General features: G+C 43.8%; 1 non-coding gene across 1 annotated transcript; it reads left to right on the top strand.

The window, feature by feature from the left end:
* The first annotated feature begins 2,052 nt into the window (after nt 1–2,052).
* LOC115871264 lies at nt 2,053–2,216 on the top strand. Its single transcript, XR_004047195.1, has one exon. It is a non-coding gene; the product is annotated as a U1 spliceosomal RNA (small nuclear RNA).
* Nucleotides 2,217–4,750: the final 2,534 nt, after the last annotated feature.

The following is a 4,750-nucleotide window of genomic DNA, read 5'->3' as shown; positions in this document are numbered from 1 at the left end:
CCCACAGCAGGCAGTCTTAAGGAGCCCTGTAACTTAGTGGGTTATACATTGAGCTACTAACCAAAAGGTCAGCAGTTGGAATCCATCAGCCCCTCCAAAGGACAACAATGAGCAGTCTGCCCCTGTCCCGGAAACCCCAATGGGCAGCTCTCCGCTGTCATGCAGTTGGGATCAGCTTGATGGCAGTGGATTGCTCGGTTGTTGGAAAGGTTGGGCCCGTGGCTTTTAGTTTGCTGACTGCTAGTCTCAAGGAAACACGGCCATCTCATTTCTCACACTTTCCACTTCTGTGCGATATTGTGCTAGAACTCAGGTGAATAAAACCCCAGTGGAAATATGATATTGTTGGCAAATATGATGCTGGCAGGAGTCAAATCTGCCAACTTGTGACTATGAGGCAAAAGAAAGGAAGAGCAGAAAGAGATGGTGTTCGAATCCCCAATTGCAATCTTCAACTGCTGGGCCAACACTTGCAACTGCCTGTCTCGGTACGTACCAGGAGCAAAAACAAATAAACATTTTTTTTTTTTTTTTAGTAAACCCATTGGTTTCCTTGTGAGTGCAAATGATGGGAATTCTCATTGCCATAGCTCTCCTGAAATTTAAACATAAAGGCATAATCACAGAGGGTGAAATTAGCCAGTGTTTTAATATTTCAATGTACAATGATATTTCAAGTAAAAAATCATGATTCATATTCAGAGAACACTTGCATGTACATTTTCTAATTTTAGAGGCCATAAATTTATCCTTCACTATTCTTTTAGAGATTTCAGTATTATTGCTTGTCTCACTGGTGGTTCTCGAACTTTAGTTTCTTGCTCAAATATGATCATTCTGCAGAACTTGATACACACTGAGATCCCGGAATCCTATAGCAGAACTGTCTGATATCACTGTGTTGTACATAGCTTGTGTTTGATACAATGACCTCAGGTGGCTATGAAACAGGTGGTCTTGAGAAATGCTGCCCTGAAGTCTAGACGTATGTGGCTGACGGTCCGGGAGCAGTGTGGTGGGAGTTTTATGAATAGAGGCATTGATGGAGAGCGTGACCCTAAGTAATAGCTTTTTAAACCTAATTTGTTTTGCAGGCTGATAATTTGTTTCAGTTGCATGTCTGATTCTCTTTTGCTTTGCTTGAATAGTAAGATCCCATAGATTTAGTGGTTGACATTCCTAGATGGTTAAGTGTGAGCACTTAGTGGTGTTTTGCTGGCTGTGGTCAGAAAGACTGTGAATTCAAGTACAGCAGGCATGCAGTACATGTCTGTTCAACAGATGGTAGCTTTTTAGAATTGGCTGAGATACAGGTTGTGGCAATTTTTGTTCTTAAATATTTTCATTGGTCATAAGGGGTAAATCATTAAGCCTGAATAACACTGTATGAAGTCCAGGTATAGTTACTGATGTCTAAGATCACACTCTTTGTCCAGGTCTAGGTCAAATGTTGGCTTTAATGCATACATCCAAATATTGACTCTACCACAGGGGGCCCTTGAACATGTCACTCAATCTTTCTGGAGTAGTCTCAATGGCAGGAGAGTGTTCCTCAGTTTCCTGTTCTATTCATTGAGTCAGCTCTGCTTCATGGGGCTACTGTGAAGCTCACACGAATTTACAAAACAGAGCAGGCTGCAATAGGGTCAGTTCTGACTCCTAGGGACCCTACAGGACAAGGTAGACCTACCGCTTTGGGTTTCCAAGTGAAAAGGCTCATCTTTCCCCAGAAAACACAACAGTGCTTTGCATAGATGCTTTCTTAGCTCCTTAGGGCTGCAGCAATGGAATCACCACAAGTGGGTGGATTTAATGCCATAAATGGAGTCTCTCATAGTTCAGGAGACTAAAAGTCCAAATCCAGGGCACCAGCTATAGGTGGAAGCTCGTTTTTGGATCCGTTCTGTGGGGAGATCTTTGTCTCTTTCAGCTTTCAGCGCTCCATTTCTTGGTAATCTTCCTGTGGCATTAATCTTCCACATTTATCCTTGCTTCTGCACCTGATCTGCTCCTTTCAGCTCCCCCAAGTGACTGGTATAAAACAGACCTGTGTTGCTTACCTGGCAGGGGAGATACCATGATCACGGAGGTGGTTTTCCAAGAGCGAGGCTTATCCATTGCACTCCGGATATGCCGACCCCTGCAATTTCCCCAAATGTGGGAAACTTGATTGCATAATTTGTGGCAGTGGGGGACTGTGTTCACACTCTCCCCTGCATAACCCACCACTCCCCCCAAACATCTCCTTCACTGGTATGCCCTCATTAATGTACCAACAACAACAACCCTATTCCTGGAGGAGGTTATATTCATGTATATGGGGTTAGGATAGACAACACTGATTTGGGGTGGACAACGGTACAGAGGGTCCCCAAATCATAATTTAGTCCTGTTCTGACAACTCTGTCTAATATCATATTTTGTTTTGTTTATTTTTAGTTATTGCCTTTTTAATCACTATCTTTATAAAACAGATTTTTATTTGTCCTTGAGTTTGGCATGAGAATGAAGGCATTCACAGATGGCATACTGTCTGTGCAGGTCGCCGCCAGTTTGAGGCGCCTTTGAGTCCCCATGAGCTGCATTTCAGACCATCTTTATTTCCCTTTTCCTTTTGCACATCTCCCTGTAACATATATCACACAAACTACCGAAGCCCATTAGCTGATGACATTATTGCCAATTGTAATGTGTCTAATCCTAAAGACAACGGTCAGATTTATAAAGATGGAGATAATACAAGACACTTGTGATTAAAACAAAAAACAAATTAATAAAAATGAGATACTTGACTTATGCCAGAATCAACTAATGATCAGGCAGTCACTGGAACGAAGCCCCATCGTAAGGTGGGGCCTATCTGTGGTACATGTGACTAATGATAAGATGTACAAGAAAACAACGGACAGCCATGACATCAATAACCTCCCAACAGTCGTAAGTGTGGTTTGTCATAACTTACATAGCAGAGACTACCCGTATATCCTCGGTAAAACTTAGGATATTAAATTCAGATAAACACAGTTACTGCATTCTTGCACCCATTAGGCGAAGAAGAGCCCTGGTGATACTATCATGTAAGCAGGGCTGTTACCTCCAAGGTGAGTGGTTCAAACCCACCAGTGGCCCTGTGGGAGCAGAACGGCTTGGAAGTCTTAGGAGGCAGTTCTGCTCTGTCCTCAGTGGGTCATTCTCAGTCACACTTTACAAGACAGCAGTGGGTTTGGTTTGCGGTTTATTGCTTGCATCCATGAGACTACACATATGGAAACCATTTAGGCCTTAAAGACAGAAAGAGTAAAGTTAGAATGCTTGCTTGTGAGCCATCCTTGGGCAAGTTATTTATTCTCTCTGAGCTCAGGCTCTGCAAGTGTAATGGGCATAATCCTCCCTGCCTTTCAGAGCCGTAGTAAAGCATTTCGATAAATCTGTGGTACAGGAAGGAGACTCCTCTCCCTGGTGACCCTGACCTTGCTGCGGCTTCTGCAAGCCCAGCTGAAGTTGATCCAGGGCCTGCAAAGGCTCCCCTCAGCCACTGAAGTCCTGAAATGGGTCGCAGGAGGCTTCCGACTTCGAGTTATTCCCATCCTTGCTTTGTTCTTAGGCCACGGTGTCAATTCGAGGTAGGAGACTAAGAGACTGCATGGGAATCTGTCGTTCTCAGAACATGCAATTCAGAGACTGCCCTTAAATGCAGGCCTCACGCTTGCCTTCTGATTGATTCCCCTGCACTCCCCCTCCAAGCAGATGTCTTTATAGGGTGGGGACTCTGGCCTGGGTTACAGATGGCTTTTTAAAACATTCCTGTTTTATTCCCTCGTTTTCCGGATTAAGATATCCCCAACAGGAAGCAAACAAAGAAAGACATTGTCAGTAGGGGATAGAGGAAGGGAGAGGGTCAGTGATAGGCTGACTGCTGGGAGTTTGACCTTTAAACTCCGACTTGGCCATCCAGTAGGTACTGTACTTCACATCTCTTCTCAGTCCTAGGTGTCTGTGGTTAAGTGAACTGATTGGCACTTAATCGCTGTAGAGTGATTGCTACTAATAATTACGATCTCCTAGAGGGAGTTACCATTACACATTTCACATCTCTTCCTTTCCCAGTGTCTAATGCATTGCCTTCTGTGTAGCAGGTGCTAACCACACTTGTTTACTAATGCATGTCTTTAAGAGGTTGGGTAAGAAGTCACAGAAAATGGTGGACGTGGGAGGATGCACCAGAGGAGAAGAAAGAGTGAGCCAGGAGAAGGATAGGGTAGAAAGGCAAATGGTACCGATTCTTCATGGTGATACAGACTACACCTGATCTGAGGTGTTTGGACTTGAAGAAGCTGAGAGCAAAAGTATTTCACGTTCTGGTGAGGTCAGATAATGGCTGCCGCAGTCGGCATTTGTCCCATGCTTTCTCTAGTTGATTCAAATGTCCAGTAAGAAGTATTCTTTGCTGAAAATCAGCCACTTACCAGGCCCCATACCAGATGCTGGATGTAAAACCTAAGCCCAAAAGACAAGGTCCTTACTTCATGGAACCTGTGGGATCTTCTGGGCATGGCATTGGCATGCAGATTAGTGTTCATTAAAATACCAAAAGATGTGTGTATTGGTTCATGAGGGTGAAACACAGGACACCTTACTTGCTATTTGGATTTTGGTCTTTTACTGTCATCCATATCTTCTGCAAACTAGTGCTTAGGTACAGTTCCATCCTTCTGTCTTGGATTTTATTATTCACAGTCCTTGGGTTACA

Source organism: Echinops telfairi, unplaced genomic scaffold, assembly GCF_000313985.2.
Source record: "Echinops telfairi isolate 266 unplaced genomic scaffold, ASM31398v2 ScPeMD7_4225;HRSCAF=4972, whole genome shotgun sequence".
NCBI classification, from domain to species: domain Eukaryota; kingdom Metazoa; phylum Chordata; class Mammalia; order Afrosoricida; family Tenrecidae; genus Echinops; species Echinops telfairi.
This window is presented reverse-complemented; position numbering and strand designations above follow the sequence as displayed.